Source organism: Panicum virgatum, chromosome 9K (genome assembly GCF_016808335.1).
Source record: "Panicum virgatum strain AP13 chromosome 9K, P.virgatum_v5, whole genome shotgun sequence".
Taxonomy (NCBI): domain Eukaryota; kingdom Viridiplantae; phylum Streptophyta; class Magnoliopsida; order Poales; family Poaceae; genus Panicum; species Panicum virgatum.
This window is the reverse complement of record NC_053144.1, coordinates 69,708,896-69,729,434: the sequence shown is the minus strand read 5'-3', so window position 1 is coordinate 69,729,434 and position 20,539 is coordinate 69,708,896.

Sequence of the window (20,539 nt, the reverse complement as noted above, 5' to 3'; positions counted from 1 at the left end):
AACGGCTGCCGAACTCGCCGTCCCGCCGACCACCACGCCTCGCTGTCTCCCTCGCCTCGCGGGCCTATAAATAGGCCTCCCTATCGCACTCTCCACCCCCACAAACCTCACCGCCGCCCCTAGCCCCCTCTCGAGCTGCGCAGCGCCGCCGCCCAGAGCTTACACCGCCGCCTCCCGCCAGCCCTCGTGGCCCAGCCTCCACGAGCCGCCTCCGCCCTTGGTAAGAGGGGCAATCGGATCCCCATGGCCCCCTCTTCCTTTTCCCCCTCACCCCAGCCGCCGTCGCGGCCCAGAGCGCCGGAATCGGCGCCACCGGTGCCCCTGTTCCCCCCTATTTCGGTCGTGAGGAAGGAGAAGACAGGGCAAAATTGCCCTTAGGCTCCTACCCTTTCCTTCTTTTATTTAGGAGTCCCTTCCCTTTTAAACTCTTTTCCAAATAACCCCCCCTCATTCTCTCTATTTAGGAAATGAACCTTCCACTATACAAAACATTTATAAATAGATCCCTGCCTATTCTCCAGAACAGCCCCAATATTTCCAGGAATTATAACCAAGCCCTTCCTTTCCAAAAGTATTTGCAAAGAAGCCCCTGAATCCTTATTTAGCCCCTAAACCACTCCTTCGACTCATCATTTCATGCACCAAAAATCCTCCGTTTGCCCCGAAACTTTACCACGCGATTTCTAATATAATTATAGCCATGCCATTAGAAAACCAACCAAAAATATTACTCCCATCTCCATATCTAAATTTCTTCCGATTCGAGCTCGACGATAAAACCTTTATTTCTTTTTCTTTATTGTGTGTTTGTTTGTGTGCGCCGTAGATCACGGTGTGAATGAGGGAGAACCTGTCGACGAGTAGTACCGCGAGCAAGTGTGCGAGGATCAGTACCGCGACCCGAACCCGAAGGACAGTACCTCGATCAGGACCTCCCGGAAGGCTTTGAAGACGGCATGTTCAATCTCATCTTTTGATTGCATATTTCGACCCAATTTTATAAACACAACCTATTGGCCTATTTTACAAAATTGCATATGTTTTTACTGCTGAAAACATGGTTGGGTAGCCACCCCTTGATTTGTTATAACCATTCCTTGACCACCTAGATTAATGTCTAAATATGATTTATTCTATTTGGATGTCGATCGCTGCTAGAGCGCCGCTTAGGACCTGGTACTCGTTTTATTACACTCTAAAATGGTTGCAACATGCTTTATAAAAAGGAAAATGTGTGAGTATTGAGAAAAGGGAAATTGGGTCATAAAGAATAAAATCTTAAGATGGGATGGATGAATGGCATTCCTTGGGTGGATTGTCATGCGTTGTTGGCTCGTACCATTGTGGTAGAGTAAGGAGGTTGGGAGATAGCCATCTTGTCACAATTAAGGGCCGAGTTGATGTGTCATCTTGCCTGACTCAACTATCGTGCAAACCACTCGACCGTTGTATGTGGCAACGGCTTAGCATAAAATCCACTAGTTAGTCTGATAGCCATCAGGAGAGCTGAGAGCAACGGGTGACTAAGGAGAAGGGATAAGGTCGTGGTGACTTATGTCCCGGTTAAACCTCGGTGTCAGGTCAATGTCCCCTTGGTGGAGCCCGTGTTGGCTAGTCAGATCTAGCTAAGGTGGGCAATGGCTTTGATGAGATCTGCACCGACACTAAGGTGATCGTGTTGTGGTACTCCACTTGTGGATAAAGTTGCACACCTCTGCAGAGTGTAAAACCTATTCGAATAGCCGTGCTCACAGTATTGAGCGGGTTACGGTTTGGTCACACAACTAGACTTTTGGGAGGGATGTTTTCACTGTGTGAGTTGTTTTGGAAAGGTGTCCGGCAGTTGTGCCATGAGCTACTGCGGATGAGGAGTCTGGTAGCATTAAAACTTGGATTCTTTGTGTAGGATCATCCCCACTCATGATTCGGTTAAGAAGGAACCGCTTTAAGAAAACCTTTTTCAAAACTAAACCCCTGCATGTGTAAAATCTAGCTTTACCACAAATAAACCTCAGCCTTATCCTTGATTTATCCTGTGCATATCTGTGTTACCCCCTCCGTGGATGGGGTTGGACTTGTTGAGTACTTTTGTACTCACCCGATATATCTTTGTGGTTTTTCTCCAGAAGAAGATCCGGACTTTGTTGTTGAAGACGTCGAGTAGAGGATGCGTCCGAACCCTAACCTTGCCTATGGTGTTGGCCTTCTGCAAGATGATTCTGCTAGCGCATCACTATGAGCCCGAGTTGGAGACTGTCTGGGTCGTGCTTTGGTGTATCACCGTAGCTATTTTATTACTTATTATTGTTTGTATCGAGTGTCCGCCTCCTCGGAGGTTTGTACGGTCATTGTACCATCTGTTGAATAAATGTGTTATTAGCCTTTTGGGACTGATATTTGTATCACATTTAGTCTATACTTATGTGGGAATGCTGCAGGTGGTATCAGATCCGTAAGTTGGCCGTAGGACGTGACCCTAGGATCGAGACCCCTTTTTCGAGTCTTTCCACATTAGGACTTTCCTTGCTTAATCCTCTTTCCACACAAACACTTACCACTGATTCTTGCCCTGTTCCAGATGGCTGACAATGGATGGAGTGGCAGAATTGCCACGCAGAGCCCGGCCTTCCTAAGTTATTGATACTCAGCCTAGAACGCGTCGGAGTTGTGGACCCACCAGAGTACGTCTACCGAGAGTACGACTCCAGGGGCACTCTTCGGTGCGATATGATGATCTTCGTGGGAAAAAGCACCCGCTACCCTGACGTGGACCCCTGGTTCATCTCCACCACTGGCTTTCGCTTCCCAGATACCTACCGAAAGGCCGCCCGAAAAGCTCTGCGACGCCTGCGTGTGGTCTACAAGCATCATCTTCAGCGGACTCCTATGGGATTTTCCCGCCTACTGGAGGAAGAGGATGCTCATAGATTGCCCGGATGAGAGGACTCGGGAGAGAAGAAGAAGACCTAGAAGGTATGGTCTCCCACCTATCCATCTACCTCACCGGCCTGGATGAACTCTACCGCGAACAGGCGGCACAACTGAAGCACCAAATCCACAGGGCAGAAAAGTCAACCCAAGAAATGGAAGAACAACGAACAAGAGCCGTATGAGCCGAGTATTCCCTAGCTGCTCTCAAAGCCCAATGGTAAGACCACGAGGCTCACAGAGGAGTAGGTGGGTGGATAGAGGAAGAACCCGAAGAAACCCATTGGGATAAGGTACTCAGACCGAAGATGAAGAGCACTGCCTTCCACCAAAGAAGCACCGCACCTGGTTTGAGGAAGCATCCCAATGAGTAGAGAGTAGTATGTCCAGGCTAGAGCCGCTATCTTAATAGTGTATCCATGAACCATGTACCCAATCCTGTGATGAAATAAAGACCATCTATCCCCTTTTGTACCCAAGTGTTTGTGCAATGCTTGCTCATCCTATCTCTGTTTTTCAGATGGCTGAGGAAGGATGGACCCAGGGCATTTGCCAAGCTGCACCTGGCTTCCCCAGCCTTTTGATCAATGCTCTGGAGAGCCTTGGCGTTTCAGAATGCCCAAGGTACTACAACAGAGAGTACGAGCACCATGGTACCCTCCGCTGCAGGGTGATCCTGGTAATCGCCAAAAGTGACCGCTACCCCGACATCCAGCCATGGCGAGTGACCACCACCGGGTTTAGGCACCAAGACACCTATCCCTTGGTCGTCAGGAAGGTGCTCCGTTATCTGTGCCAGATTTTTTAGGAACATCTCGCCCCCATACCAATGAGGATCTTTCCTCCGGCCATCAGAATCCCAGTTTGGGAGGCTCGCATGAGAAGCCTGGAATGGCGCTGCCATGAAGTGGACCCCCTATACCAAGTGGCTACTTACCTAGCCTCCTTGGATCAACTCTTTGATGAGCAAGCCAGCATCCTGAGGGAGCAGACCCATCGGGCCGAGCAAGCAGAGCTCGCGATAAGGATGCATCAAATCCGGGTGGCTCAAGCCGAGGCAAGAGACGCAGCCGCGGTCAGTATTTAAGCGGTTGCCCAAGAGAGCCTCAGGCAGGCCCGGGACCTACGTATACAAGAATGGACCAGAAGTGGAATGCCAGTCCCGGCAATTAGAGAAACCCATGTCCTACTTGGTACGCCCATCATGGGATGGGGACCATTTTTTGGGACCCCACAAACCCACCCGAGAACCCTGAAGGGCATACTGTCGCCGTTGAAGGAGAAGCTGCGGAGCAACCCCTGGAAAACGGAGACCTAGAGAACAGCGAGCAGGGACTGCTCATTCCCCTGGAGGATGTGAGTTCTCTTCCAAGGGGAGAACCCACTCAAGCCAAGGAGTCCGCCTAAGTGCTAGTGGCCGTCAACGGATGAAGCCGTGTGGTCCGAAGTTAGAATTGTGCCCCCCTTCTTTTGGAGTTGTGTACCCGGACGTGTAGTATGTGTTTTGGCCTTACCCCAATGTTGTACCCCCCCTTGCAGTAATGAAGTTGTTTGTGTTTGTTGCTTGCTAGTCTGTGTGTTTGTTGTTAGTTGGTGTGCCTTCGGCAGTAGGTGGATTCTGCCTTTTCAAAAATACGAACTAAATAACTTAAACATCACTTAATCCTAATCCCAATCTCAAAAAAACTATATTCAATCTACAGACACAGGAAGTGAACTAGGACGAAGGAGAAGTGCCAGTGCCACCACCTCCACCTGTCGGGGACCTGGCATAGGCGATAAACAATCAAACCCTCATACTGGAAGCCCTGGCCAATGCCATCATCAATAAGCGGCCACAAGAGCAGGCCATGAATGACAAGCTGACAGCTTTCCTGAGAACCAAGCCACCCACCTTTGCCGGATCCAGCAACCCCTTGGAGGCAGATGATTGGCTTCATGTGATCGAAAGGAAGCTCGAGCCATTCGAATGCCAAGACCGAGACAAAGTTCTTCGGGCAGCTCATCAACTCATAGGAACTGCCTTAGCTTGGTGGGAGAATTACTGTGCTACTGTTGAAGATGCCACCACCATCACTTGGAACGAATTTGTGAAAGAGTTTCGTCACTACCATATCCCTGCAGCCACCATGAAGCGCAAGTTCCACGCACTGCAGCAAGGGAGCATGTCTGTGGAAGAATACACCTACCAGTTCATAGAACTTGCTCGCTATGCACCAGAGGAAGTGGACAATGATGAAAAGAAGCAGGACATGTTCAAGAAGGAATTAAGCCCAGAACTCCGGACCTTGCTTACCCCTCAGATATACCCGGACATCAATACTCTGATGAACATGGTCATTCTCACAGAAAGGGCAAAAGCTGAAGAAAGGAAAGAAAACAAGTGTAAGTTCCTAGAAAGTAAGGCCCGCCAGCAGAACCGCTTTCAGAGACCAAGAAGCTCCAGCTATACTACACCAGGATCTCAGGCCCCAATGCAGTATAGGACCCAGTCCCAAGTGACAGGCCCCCAGGCCCCTAACACATAGTTCCGAAGCCAGAACACCATGAAAGCCCCACAGAACAATGCCAGCCAAGTCACCACCAACAACAACAATTCTAGGGCCTGTTTCAACTGCCGTGAGACAGGGCATTACATTGCCAACTGCCCATATGCCAAAAACAAGCCTGCTGCATCAGCCTTCTCCAACTCGGTGAATGGGCCTAGGCCAGCTGTATCCGGAGCCAACCGTGTCCCCGTCGGCAACAACAACAAGGGCAACAACAACAGCCAGCAGCCTTATGGACGAAATGCTTAAAAAGGATCTTTTTGTAATTACAAAAGGCTATATGTGTAATTATGATTTTATGCAAGGTCCTTTCTTTAGTTATTTCTGAATATAGCTTTTATGGAGGGTGTTTTTGCAAAATTTCAGTGCATTTATTGCATGGCATCCAATTTTGCTTGTAAGTCTACATTTGAAGTGAAATTGCTTTGAAAAAGACAAAATTCTTAGAATTCAAATTCCTTTCTATGTTTCTAATTTTAGCTCTTGAATCTTTGGTCAAATAAATTTTTGCACAACATCAAAGTTATAGATCTTGAAAAGTTGAACAACTTTTATGTTGGGCACTTTTTCATTTGAGCCCTATTTTAAAAGTTATCGCTGTTTTACAGTGGGGTCCCTAGAATTTTTGGAAATTTCAAAACTGCCCTTGTCTTCCACCTCCACCCCCTGCTCTGTTTCGCGCCGCCGCCCACCGACAGCGCCCCCGCCGGCGCCGGGGAAAGCTTTCCCGGCCATTCCGGCCATTACTTCGCCTCGCGCTGTCACCCACGCGTCACCCCGGAGCTCCTCCCCCGCCTGTTGCCTCGCGCTGGAGCTCCCCGGCCGTGCCACGCGCTGGAGCTCCCCGGCCGTGCCACGCGCCCCGCCGCTTCCAGAACCGCCCCGACGGCCGCCACCTCGCCGTCGCGGTGGAGAGCCAGCTGCAGCAGCCGCCGGCCTCTTCTAGCGAGCGCCTGAGCACTACACAAACCCAAGAAGTCGATTCGATTCGTTCTTTTGCCCTCTCCTCGCTCTCACACCGCAGAACGCCGCCGCCACCCCGCTTGAACCCCGACGAGCTCACCCCCGCCGCGGAGCCGCTCCTCCGCCCGCTCTGACCCCCTAGCAAGCACCGCCTCGCCCTCGCGCAACTCCCAGACCATCTCCCCTCGCCCGAAACCCATCGGAGCCACCCCGCCGCCGTGCTCCGAGCTCCACCGGCCGCCGCTCGCCGTGGACCGAACTCTTCTCGCCCTCATTTCGCGACCCAAGCGCATCCCGAGAACCGCCTCGACTTCCTCTCCGTTTTCCCCCAACCCACCCCTCGCCGCCGGTGAGCCCCTCGCCGGGATTTGGCCGGTCAACCGCCGCCCCCTCTCTCTGACCCGGCCCAGGGACCTCGGGGTGGAAGAAACAAAACTTCAGGGTGTTATTTGAATAGGCCTAGACTCATGTGAATAGTGCACTAAGGACTTGTTTGTAATAGTTTGCTGTGATCTTTGAAATTCAATATCAATTCGTAGAAAATTCGTAAAATAGCAAATCTTGATGTTTTGGAATCCTCTTGAAGAGATCTATGCAGTAGAACCATAATATGTTAGGCTTTAGTTGCAAGTTTTTGCTGTAGAATTTAATTTGTGTTACTAGTGCTTAAATATTAGTTGTTTTCATCTTTTTCTTAACTGCTGTATAAAGCCATGTCTTGCAGTGAAACTTTTATGGTAGTTCACTCTTGTAACACTTGTTTTGCTATAAAAATTTTATGATCAGTTCTTTGGTGTAGCTATTTATTTGATTTAATCCTTGTTTAGTAGACTTTAATTATGGTAATTAGTTTCTGTTCTTGTTAAATCATGAGTTTATTCTTGAGTGTTCATCTGGAGTATCTTAGATTGTTCAGGAAGTTTGAGCTTCAGTTCATGGCTAGATCAGGAGCTAAAAATAAATCTTGCTAATCTGTTGTCTGTTTTGTTTATTTTCTCATATTTATTTCTGTGTAGATAAAATCTTGAAAATTTCACTGTAGTTAGTTCATTTCTGTATCAACCTCCTGTTAAATTTTGAGGTTCTTTTTTGTTCTAATTTGACCTGTATAATTCAAGTTTGTTCTATGTGTTGCCTGCATGAATGATTTGTTGTGATTAAATGGCTACATGTCTTGGCATGATTTTTGCAGGGTAGATTTCTTTGTTCATGTTCTGTTTAGTGTAATTTTGGAAGAATTTATTACTGTTTTTACTATGAGTAGTTGTTTTGTTAGCAAACTATGTTTTGTTTGTTATAAGAAAACCACCCCCACTTGTTTATGAAGTTAGTCAACTTCTTTGTGCTGTTGATCATGATGCCTTGTGTAGTTAGTTTTGTTATTTAACTACTCTATAAACGATTGCCCATGTGTGCTTATAATACTGTTCTTGCATTACATGTAGACACGACTGCCTTATCGGACGGGACGTACGAGCTGATCCCTGAATCTGACAGAGGTGATCTCGAAGCTCAAGTAAACACTGTTGAACTAACTGAAGCCCCGGACCAAAGTTCGGAAGAGCCTAGAGCTGAAATAGTTAGCAACTACCGAGAAGGCAAGCCCCGGACATAACCTATATTTCAAATTATTACCATTTACTGTTATTACTTACTTGTGCATTTACAGTTCTTAGGATTTGAATTGAAACCCTAGATGCATGATCCTAGGAACCTATGTACTGAACACTAGACTTGAGTTCGACTACTTGCTAAGCTTATAGGACCGATAAAAGTCGAGTGATTGCCTGTCACTCGCGAGCTTTATAGGAATTGCCTGTTTACTTTCTGTTATCAATATAAGGACGACGGACGGGGTTGTGATCGATATCATGACTTTATGTGAGACCCCGTCTGTGTTGATGAACTTGCTAAGGTCGCGGTGTGTGGTAGTGCTGGTTAAGTTTTTGAAAGTACTAGTCACATGCCGTAAATATGGTACGCGGCAAGCCTAGTAGCCGATTGGACCGTGGAGTGGATATACCTTTCACTCTCTCAGTAGGGATAGGTTTTATTTTTATGTTGCGCAACACTACGACTTCAAGGGACAAGGTTCGGCCTTGGAGCCCTGTAGTCGGGGAGAGTGACCCTATCCACAAGCAGGAAAGAAAGGTCAACGGTTGTTTGGGAATGACCCGACGGTGTTCCAGACGTGTGTACTAGGTTATCCTTGCAAGGTTGAATTTCGATTCAGAATCGTCCGCCTCTCACGATGAAATGAGACTGCTTGATCTCTTTGCCACACAGAGTAAGAAGAGCAACAATACTTTAATCAATCTTGATGTTTGCTTAGATTTCTACCATGATTGTATAGTAGTTGCTTACATAGAATGGTTAATCAACTAGAATCTTGAAAGCTAAAACTTGAAAGTAAGGACATACTCTTTATTGCTTTTCAGCAAAAGAAAACCAGAGCCTCACAAAGCCTTGCATAGTCTAGCTAAGGTGGGCTACTTATACCCGTTGACGGTTAAGTCTTGCTGAGTATTAGAATACTCAGCCTTGCTGTTGAAACCCTTTTTCAGGTATGAGTTTTGAGGATCAGATCGCTAGCTTGACCTATCCTTGCTCGTTGCCTCCTGGCTGGTCCGTAGAGTGGGATACGTCTTTGACCGGCAATGACTATGACGAGTGATACCATGCTTGGGCTAGTCTGGTATCCTTTTTGTGACATGTTGTAGCCGTCGTGTTTTATCTTCCGCTGTTTAAACCCTGAAGCTTTACACTTATGGCTTGTATAACTTTTTTTTACTTAAGTTGGTTTTGTAATAATCGTTTGAACTGGTTTGTAATCTTTTACTATGCCTGTGTTGTAAAATTGTGGTTGTAATATCTCTGAACTCGCCTTCGTGCGGGGTATGCTTGTTCGATTTGCGAATCGGTGGTTGTATCGGGACGTTACCCGACAGACCAAAAATTGTTCCGTTTGAAGTGTGTTTAAGCTAATGTTGCCTTTATGGTGATGGCCTACGCACTTGAGCCGGGATAATTTAGGCGGTTCTACCACACGCGTCAACCACATCAACGCGCTGGAGGCTCAGGGTGCACAAGGAGTGGTACTTGGTGAGTTTCTAGTCAGCTCAACTCTGGCAACAGTATTATTTGATTCTGGAGCATCACACTCATTCATATCATCAAGCTTCGTGGATAAGCATAAAATACCTACGGTACTACTAAAACACCCCTATTAACCCGGACGCCTAGAGGTGACGTCAAATGTCAACTAGGTTGTTTACGGGTAAGGATCATTTTAAGTGGGGTAGAATTTCTTGCAGACCTAGTAATACTTAAGTCTAAGGGAATAGACGTGATCCTTGGAATAGACTAAGTTAAGCCTACACGATGGCCTCACAGGTTGTGCTGACAAGGTAGTGCACCTAACCAACTCAGATGGGATGCAAGTGACCTGCCATACTCGGGAAAGTGGACCAGACCCAATGGTTTTCAGTATGGATGGGAAATCCCTAGAAGGAGTTCCAGTTGTGAATGAGTACCCTGATGTTTTTCTGGAAGAACTCCCCAGAATGCCACCAGACAGAGATATAGAGTTTGTCATAGAACTTATCCCCGGAACCTCTCCTATTGCCAAGAGACCCTATAGGATGGCAGCCTCAGAACTAGCAGAGCTGAAGAAACAACAAGAAGAGTTACAACGAAGTGGTTTTATCAGGCCTAGTTCATCCACGTGGGGAGCCCCAGTCCTATTTGTCAAGAAGAAGGATGTGAGTATGAGGTTGTGTGTAGATTACCGTGCACTGAATGAGGTTACCATCAAGAATAAGTACCCCCTCCCCAGGATTGATGATCTTTTTTATCAGCTAAAAGGAGCCAAGTACTTCTCCAAGATTGATCTGAGGTCAGAATATTATCAGCTCAAGATTAAGGAAAGTGACATCTCAAAGACAGCTTTTATCACCCGTTATGGGCAGTTTGAGTTTACTGTGATGTCATTTGGACTCACTAATGCACCTGCTTATTTCATGAACCTCATGAACAAGGTATTTATGGATGAGTTGGATAAGTTTGTCCTAGTCTTTATTGACGACATACTCATCTACTCCAAAAGTGCTGAAGAGCATGAGCAACACCTTAGAGTGGTCCTCGAAAAGCTAAGAGCACATAAGCTATATGCCAAGTTCAGCAAGTGTGAATTTTGGCTCGAGAAAGTAGCCTTTCTTGGTCTTATTCTGACCGCAGAAGGAGTAGCAGTTGACCCCGAGAAGGTTGAGGCAGTTTCCAATTGGCAGCAGCCAACTAATGTTAGTGAAATCAGAAGTTTCCTTAGTTTAGCTGGGTATTATCGGAGATTTATTGAAGGATTCTCCAAAATCGCCCGGCCTATGACGGAGCTGCTTAAGAAGGAAAAGAAGTTTGTTTGGACAGAGTCCTGTGAAAGGAGCTTCCAAGAATTGAAGAAAAGGTTGACGACCGCCCCAGTGCTGACCCTACCGGATATCCATCGGGACTTTGTCGTCTATTGTGATGCATCCCGACAAGGTTTAGGGTGTGTCCTTATGCAAGATGGGAAAGTAGTTGCATATGCTTCCCGCCAACTCAGGCCTCATGAGCAGAATTACCCAACACATGATTTGGAATTTGCAGCCGTAGTGCATGCCCTCAAAATCTTGAGATATTATCTGATCGGGAATAAGTGTGAGATTTACACTAACCATAAGAGTCTGAAGTACATTTTCACCCAACCAGATTTGAATTTAAGGTAAAGAAGGTGGCTAGAATTGGTTAAGGGTTATAATCTAGAAATCCATTACCACCCCGGAAAAGCTAACGTGGTAGCCGATGCCTTAATCCGGAAATCTTATGGACCCAAGGATGCCCATCTGCAAGAGGAAATAGCACGATTGAATGTGCACATTGTCCCTCGAGGCTCCAGCCACAAGCTTAGTGTCCGACCCACCCTGGAGGACAGAATCAGAAAAGCCTAAGGATCGGACAAGGATTTAATGAGAATCCGCAAACATACCGGAGAAAACAAAGCACCGGACTTTCGAGTAGACGAAAAAGAAACCTTGTGGTACAAGAATAGAATTTGTGTGCCCAAAGAAGGTGTGACACCCTCGGTGTCTGCACAATAGAACTGTATTTCTTTTATGCATCATGTGCCTAAATTGCTTGCAAAAGGGTCTTATTTTAAAAATATAAGGTTAAATGTGTAAATATGAATTTATGCAAGGTCTTTTCTATAGTTTAATTTGAATAAGAGGGGTAAATGTTGCTTTTGTGGAGGGTTTATTTGCAAAATTTAGTGTAATCATTACATGGCAGAAAATTTTACATTTCAGTCTAAATTTGAGGTGAATTTGCTTTGGAAAAGACAAAAGTCCATTAAAATTCAAAATCCTTCCTATGTTTTCAAAATAACTCTTTAACCTTTGATCAAATCAATTTTTGCACAACACCAAAGTTGTATATCTTGAAAAGTTGAACAACTTTCATGTTGGGCACTTTTCATTTGAGCCCTAGTTTAGGAGTTATTTTTGTTTCACAGTAGGATCCCTGGATTTTTCAGAAATTGCAAAAAGGTCCAACAGTCTTCTTCCACCTCTCTCCCTCTCTGCTTCACCTGCCGTCGGAGCAGAGCGCCGCCGCTGCCACCGTGGAGGGCCGCAGGCCACCTCCTGCTGCTCCACCGCCACACCCGGCACCCCTGCGACCTCCTGGCCCCACTCCCCTTCGCGCTGGACCTCTCCTCCCCTTGCCACGCCGCCCAGTCGAGCTCCGCGGTCGCCACCTCGCCACCGCCGTGGCGACCTCGGGAGAGAGCCCCGGCTTCCCCATCTCTCGCACGCCTCAGCACCAGGAGCATTCCCGCGATGCATTTCCCTCACATCCTCTCCAGCTCCCCACCCAAACACCCTAGAACACCGCCGCCGTCAACCCGAACGCCGGCAATCTCGAGCTCACCGTCGACCCGCCATTCCAGACATCCTCTTCCCATGCAGACCCCGCCATTAGCTCCACCTCGCTCTCGCGCAGCTCCCCGACCGCTCCTTGTCGCCTATCGACCACCTGAGCACCCTCGCCGCCGATCCCGTACGCTGAACCGCCGCCATCCACACCGGTGACCACCTTCCCGACCACCCCGACTTCAATCTCGAGCACCAAAAGGTGCGCGTCAACATCCTCTAGCTTTTCCCCTACCTATCCCCCACCTCCGGCGACCATCCTCGCTGGGAATAGCCGCGCCGTGCTTCCCCTGCTCTGGCCAGGGACCTCCTTTGAAAAGAAAAGAAAAGTTCCAGGGGCAAGATCGAAGATTGGACATGAACTCTAGAATTCAAATCAGTGAACTTTGAAAATACCGATGATATTAGTAGAAAAATCATAAAAATACAAATTCAAATGTTTTGGAATCCTTGTTACAAGGCCTACAAGTTTTGTTACATACACATCTTCAGTTTTGGCCTGCATCTTAATCCAAGAAAAAGAATAGAATAAATATGCTTTAATTGTTCTAGGAGTTGTACTCAGTAACTTCATGTGATTTTTGGCTATAATGTGTCTTGTAGTGTTACTAGTGCCTGGTAAAAATTCGAACCATTTTTTTACATCTTTAACTAGGTTAAAGTTTCAAGATTCCTAGATCTACTAGTTTTACTAATGTATTTGTGCTGGTAGAAATATTACAGTTCTTGGTGTGAAAAATTTTCCATGCATGTATGCCACTAATTCATTGCTGTTACAAAAATTTTGACAAATTTTTGACCTTTTTAACTATATCTTTGATTTAATGCTTGATAAGAAGGCTTTAATTATGGTAAATATTTTCCTTGATTAGAAAATCTGAGAAAATTTGTGGAACTCTATTTTGGTCATATGTTCATGTCTTTAAAATTTAGGATCCAGAAAGTTTATAGAACTTTCTGTACTAATTAGTTTTGCCATATGTGGTTTAATTCTGTTTTATGCCTAGATAAATTCTGAAAACTTTATAGGACGTTAATAAGAATATGAGTCATGTTCTAAGAAATTTTGAGCTTCATAAGTGTTATAGTTTGTTCTGTAGAATTTAATCTTGTTCTAGGTGTTGTCTGAGTAAATATTTTATTCTGAATAATTGGCTGCTTGAAATGGTATGAAATTTACAGGATAGATTGCTCTCTGTACTTCCTGTTTGAATTAGTTTTTCTGATTTTAAATGCTGGTTGTGTGCTGAGTTATTTATTTCTTAGCAAACCATGATTGATTTGCTATATGAGCTAACTAAAACTTACTTTGGGAAGATAATCAAGTTGTCATGTGAGGTTAATCATGTTGTTTTCTGTAGTAAGACATATTAATTAACTACTCTATAAACGATTGCCCATATGCTAAGTTTGATTGTTATTTTTTAGACTACAACTTTATCGTGAAGTGTATGTGTTATAATACTGTTTCTTGCATCACATATAGATACGACTGTTCTAGCTGACAGAACGTACGAGCTAATCCCGGATTCCGAAGGAGCTGAACAAGAAGCCTAGGTGAACGCCGCTATACTGACTGAAGACCCGGACCAAAGACCGGAAGAGCCCAAGGCTGATCTAGCTAGTGACTACCGCGAAGGAAAGCCCCGGACATAAATCAAGTATTTCAAATTATGCACTTTATGTACTACTTACATGTGCATTTACAGTTCTTAGGATTTGAATTGAAACCCTAGATGCACGATCCTAGGAACCTATGTGTTGAACACTTGATTTGAGTTCAAGTAATTGCTATGCTTATAGGACCGGTATGTAGCAGCACCGCCCAAATTAAACCGGCTTAAGTGCGCTAAGCGAACGCGATTAGCGCTAACGACGAACTTGAGTCCACGATTAGCGAGTTAACTCGTGATTAGCGAGCACGATTAACACAGGGGTGTTACACGGTAAAAGTCGAGTGATTGCTTGTCACTCACGAGCTCTATAGGAGTTGTTTGTTTACTTTCTGCAATCACTATAAGGATGTCGGAAGGAGTCATGTTCGATATCATGACCTTGGGTGAGACTCCGTCTATGTTGATGAATTCTGCTAAGGTCGTGGTGTGTGGTAGCGGTGGTTAAGTGTTTGAACGTACTAGCCACATGCCGTAAATATGGTACGCGGTAAGCCTAGTAGCTGATCGGACCGGTGAGTGGATATACCTTTCACTCTCTCTCTTAGAGATAGGTTTTTATTTATGTTTATGTTCCGCAACACCACGGGTGCAGGGAGGAAATTGGTGCCCTGTAGTCGGGGAGAGTGACCCTATCCACAGGCCGGAATGAAAAGTTAACGGTTGTTTGGGAATGACCCGACGGTGTTCCAAACGTGCGTGTTAGGTTTACCTTGCAAGGTTGGAAATACTATTCGAATCGTCCGTCTCTCGCGGATATTGAGACTGCTTGATCTCTTTGCCTCACAGAGTAACAAGAGTAATGCTATCTTGATCAAACTTGATGTTTGACTATAGTTCTACCATGGTTGATTAGAATTAGTTGCTTACGTAGAATGGTTAATCAACTAGAATGTTGAAAGCTAAAATGTGAAAGAAGGACCTACTCTTTATTGCTTTTTCAGCAAAAGGAAAACCAGAGCCTCACAAAACTCTGCATAGTCTAGCTAAGTGGACTAAGTATATCCGTTGACGGTTAAGTCTTGCTGAGTATTAGTATACTCAGCCTTACTGTTGAATCCTTTTTCAGGAATGAGTTTTGAGGACCAGATCGCTAGTCTGACTTGGCCCTGTTCTTTGCGCCCTGGCTGGTCCGTAGAGTGGGATCCGTCTTCGGCCGGCAATGACCCCGACGAGTGATATCTTGCTTGAGCTAGCTTGATATCCTTTTGCGACGTGTTGTAGCCGTAGTGTTTTCTTTCCACTGCTTAAACTCTGAACTTTAAACTTATGGCTTGTATAACGTTTTACTGAGTTTGGACCTGTAATAATGCTTTGAACTTGTTGTAATAACTACTATGCATGTGTTGTAAAATGTATGGTTGTAACATCTCTGGACTCGCCTTCGTGCGGGGTATGCTTGTTCGATCCGAGATCCGGTGGTTGTATCAGGACGTTACCCGACAGACCAAGAATTGTTTCGTTTGAAGTGCGTTGGAGTCGGTGTTGCCTTTATGGTGATGGCCAGCGCACTTGAGTCGGGATAAGTCAGGTGGTTCTGGCACAGAAGGGGCCTTCCGGCAAATGATCATGGACGAGTTCTTTCAAGTTGATCAAGGACGCTTCACATTCGAGCGACTTGATTTGCTGGTGAGTTTTTATTTTACCGAGTATATTTGAGCTATAGCTACCGGGCGCATCGCTGTGGCTTCGTTCAAACCTATTCAAAAGTTATCGAGTTCATCTAGGCTTTGACTTCTGGGTGCATCGCTATCGTCTCGTCTAGATTTATTCACCAATTATCGATATCGGCTAGATTTGTAGGTTTTCCTATACTTTTAGGCCATTATCACATCTAAAAACATACTAGATCGGCTTTAGGTTTTGGAGTGACAGTTTTGTTATCTCAAGAGCCATTTTAGATCTGTTTTTAGCTTCGCATCATCTAAGTTACACATTTGTAGCTTAGATCTTGTCATACACACACGATCGGCTGTCCAAAAGCCGGTTTTGTCGTTTAGTGTATCGGTTGATCCTGCCGATGCGCTTCTTTACTACGCGCTTGCATTTAATATCCTTTTGTCGTCTATAGTATCGGCAAAGCTTGCCGATACGCTCATCTGAGAGATATTCGGAATCCCAGCCGATACGCTCTCGAATTTGACTTTGTTTTCTCCCTTGTCAATTTCAGGTCAAATTGACTGGCACGTTGAAAGCATCTAGGCCCCTAATTCGAGTTTTGGTAATTAATGACAACGGTTTGTGGATTAACGATTTCATTTGAGAAGATGAGTATAGGTTGATTCACGGATGAAAGATATTTGGTTGTGAACGTATGGAGTTTTGGAGATGATGAGCAAAGCTCGGGCTCAAGGCAAAGGTATAAAATAGGGCTTTTATATTTTACCGGTCACAGGGCGTTTAGTGGATGAAAAGTGACCGGATTTGTTGGATAGTTAGCCGTACTATCAAGAGGGGTTATGTACTCATGCTTGACGGGTCTTTAGTGCCATTTTGCTCAAAATGTCTAGTTGCATGCATGAGGGCTAACGGCGTTTTGAAAAGTTTTGAAATAGACTAAGTTCGAGAGCTTACTGAGTAACGGCGGACAGTCCGCGCCTGTGGGGCGGACAGTCCGCGCCCGTTCCAGAGAGCTTGCAGAGACTCTGGTGGGCTGGCGGACAGTCCGGCCCATAGCGGCGGACAGTCCGCGCCCGTTCCAGAGAGCTTGCAGAGACTCTGGTGGGCTGGCGGACAGTCCGGCCCATAGCGGCGGACAGTCCGCGACCGTTCCAAAGAGCTTGCAGTGTCTCTGGTGGGCTCGCGGACGGTCCGGCCCAGGTGGGCGGACGGTCCGGCCCAGGTGGGCGGACGGTCCGCCACTATTTTTCAAATATGTACCAGAGAGAATGTTTCTCTGGTTTGGGGTCAAAAGTTAAACTGCGGACGGTCCGCTCCTGAGGCGCAGATGGTCCGCAGGCTAAACTCAAGTTTGTTCCAGAGACGTTGTTAGTCTCTGGTGGGTTGGAACTCTTAACTGCGGACGGTCCGCCACTGGGGCGCGGACGGTCCGCCAGGGCTTAACGGCTAGTTCTGACATGCATTTATTGCACTCTGACTCACTGGTTTATAACGGCGGACAGACCGGTTTTTGAAACGCGGACGGTCCGCGACTTCGCAGAAAAGAGTGTAACGGCTAGTTTTTTGAGGGGTGTCTATATATACCCAATGCCCGGCCATTGGGAGGCTCTCTTGGCCATTTGGATAGCATTCTTGACACATTAGAGCTAAGGCATCCCTCTCTCACACACACTTGCTTAGAGATTGCATTTTTAAGAGTGTGAGAGCTTCCTAGTGCATTGCATCAAGAGTTTGAGCTTTGTGGCATTAGGGAAACTTCAAGCAAGCGTCATCAACTTGTTACTCTTGGGAGTTGCCGCTCCCTAGACGGCTTGGAGAAGTGGATTTCGTGGAGCACCTATAAGGAGATTGTTGAGGAGCCCCGATTTCGGTTGTGAGAGGTCTTGTGCTCACCTCACCGGAGTGGTGAAGAGCAACTCTAGTGGAATCGAGGTGTGGAGCGGTTCCTTGATTCAAGCCGGCTCAAGATCAAGAGGTTCTTGATAGAGGAGCGGTTGATTCTTGGAATCCACCTCAACGTGGATTAGGGGTGACCGGCAAGTCATCGACACCACGGGATATATTCTTGTGTCAAGCTCGGTTACTACTCTTGCTCTCTTTTATTCTTGTCTTTACTTTGAGCAATTTACTTTACTAGAGCTTGATTTGTGTCTTGTCACCCTAGGTTGCAAACCCATCTAGAGATAGTAATAGCATGACATAGGGCTTTCCTTTGTTACTAATTAAATTTCTCTAGTGTTATTGGTTTTAGATTTTAAACCGCCTATTCACCCCCCCTCTAGTCGGTGTTCTTGATCCTACACACGTTTAGTTGACTTTCCGTGACTCGGCAAACACTTGCCCTCGGATTCCAGTGTGTTGATTTTTGCGTCAACAATTTGGATTTAAAACAAAAGTATTGGTGGAATGAAATGAAGTCGGACATTGCCCAGTTCGTGGCCCATTGCGACACATGTCAAAGGATCAAAGCTGAGCATCAGAAGCCAGCAGGATTACTACAACCCCTACCTATCCCAGTTTGGAAATGGAATGAGATAGGAATGGATTTTATGGTAGGATTGCCCAAGACCCAGAAAGGTTATGATTCCATTTGGGAAATAGTGGATCGGCTCACCAAAATCGCTCACTTCCTACCCGTACGGACCAACTATGGAGGAGAAAAGCTAGCCTAGCTCTATGTGAATAACATAGTAAAGTTGCATGGTGTGCCCAGCAAAATCGTTTCAGATAGAGGGACCCAATTTACCTCTAAGTTTTGGAAAAGCTTGCATAAAACCATGGGCACAAAGTTGGATTTTAGTTCGGCCTATCACCCGCAGACTGATGGATAGACTGAAAGGTTAAACCAAATTATGGAGGATATGTTAAGGGTATGTATCCTTACCTATGGTAAAGATTGGAAACAGAGTTCTCATATAACAACAGCTACCAAGCAAGCTTGGGCATGTCGCCTTTTGAGGCTCTTTATGGAAAAAAGTGTAGAACCCCTTTGATGTGGTCAGAAGTAGGAGAACGTACACTAACCGGACCAGCTCTCATAAAAGAGGCAGAAGAACGTGTGGCTGAGATTAGAGAGAAGCTAAAAGCAGCTCAATCACGGCAGAAGAGTTATGCAGACAAGCGAAGAAGAGAATTATGTTTTGAGGTTGGAGATTTTGTATACCTTAAGGTCTCTCCGATTCGAGGAACTCAAAGGTTTCAAGTCCAAGGAAAATTAGCCCCTCGGTACATTGGACCTTACCGAGTAGTTAAAAGAGTTGGAGCGGTAATCTACCGTATTCAACTGCCCGAGGAAATGTCAGATATACATCCGATATTTCATGTGTCTCAGCTCAGAAAGTGCTTGATGGTACCTGAAGAAGAGATAGTACCAGTGGAAACAATCGATCTGCAAAAGGATCTTTAGTATCAAGAAGTGCCTGTCAAAATTCTAGATACTGTCACAAAAAGAACAAGGAACTCAGAAGTACGGATTTACAGAGTGCAATAGAGCAGACACGGAGTAGGAGAAGCTACATGGGAACGCAAAGATGCGTTAAAGAAAGAATATCCCCATCTGTTCAGAACTCAGTCGAATCTCGAGGACGAGATTCATTTTAAGTGGGGTAGGTTTGTGACATCCCGAAAAATTCACCAAAATAAATCACTTGCTAAAAATAATTTTCAAAACCATTTTCGTCGTTGAGCTCAAATCATTTCTAAAATCTTTTTTTCCGTCCGAACTCCCAATGTCCCGAAATCTTTCCCGGCGAACCGCCGTCCCGACACCAGTACCAATCATCCGTCCAGTCTCTGTGCTCTTTCTCGTTCCGCGTGTGTTGCTTCCCGCCGAAGCCGCTGCGTGTCGCCCAACCGCCACGCGTGCTCGACCGGTCCCGCGGTCGTCGCCGCGACCTCCGCCGTATCTCTCTCTCTTTTCCTCTCTCTCCTTTTCTTCTCCTTTTTATTTTTTCTTTTTCTCTTTTTCTTTTTTTTCTCCTCCTCCTCCTTTCTTCCTCCTTCCTTCTCCCTTCTTCTCCCACGCGCAACAAGCCAGGGTGCCGAGCAGAGCTCGACGCCAAGCCGCCCGTACCCCCTTGCGCGGCCGCCCTGCCCACCCCGGCCCCTCCTCTGCACGCGCAGTGCCCACTTGCCACCTCGGCGCGCGTGCGCTTCCGCGGCGCGGGCCCCCTCACAGCGCCACCGAGCCGAGCTCGAACACGCGCGGCGCCCCGCCATTGGCTGCCGTCCTGTCCCCTGTGCCCCTCCCCTCGGTGCCGCCGCCCTCCACTTGCGCTACACGCCACCGCCCATGCCTGCCCACCGTCGCTCAGTGCCACAGCCGCGCCCCCACCGCCATTAATGGCTGCCGAACTCGCCGTCCGGCTGGCCACCACGCCTCGCCCTCTCCCTCGCCTCGCGGGCCTATAAATAGGCCTCCCCATCGCACTCTCCACCCCCACAAACCTCACCGCCACCCCTAGCCCCCTCCCGAGCCGCGCAGTGCCGCCGCCCAGAGCTGCCACCGCTGCCTCCCGCCGGCCCTCATGGCCCGGCCTCCACGAGCCGCCTCCACCCTTGGTAAGAGGGGCAATCGGATCCCCATGGCCCCCTCTTCCTTTTCCCCCTCACCCCAGCTGTCGCCGTGGCCCCGAGCGCCGGAATCGACGCAGCCGGCGTCCCTGTTCCTCCTCCCCTGTTTCGGTCGTCAGGAAGGAGAAGACAGGGAAAAATTGCCCTTAGGCCCCTACCCTTTCCTTCTTTTATTTAAGAGTCCCTTCCCTTTTTAACTCTTTTCCAAATAACCACCCCCCATTCTCTCTATTTAGGAAATGAACCTTCCACTATACAAAACATTTATAAA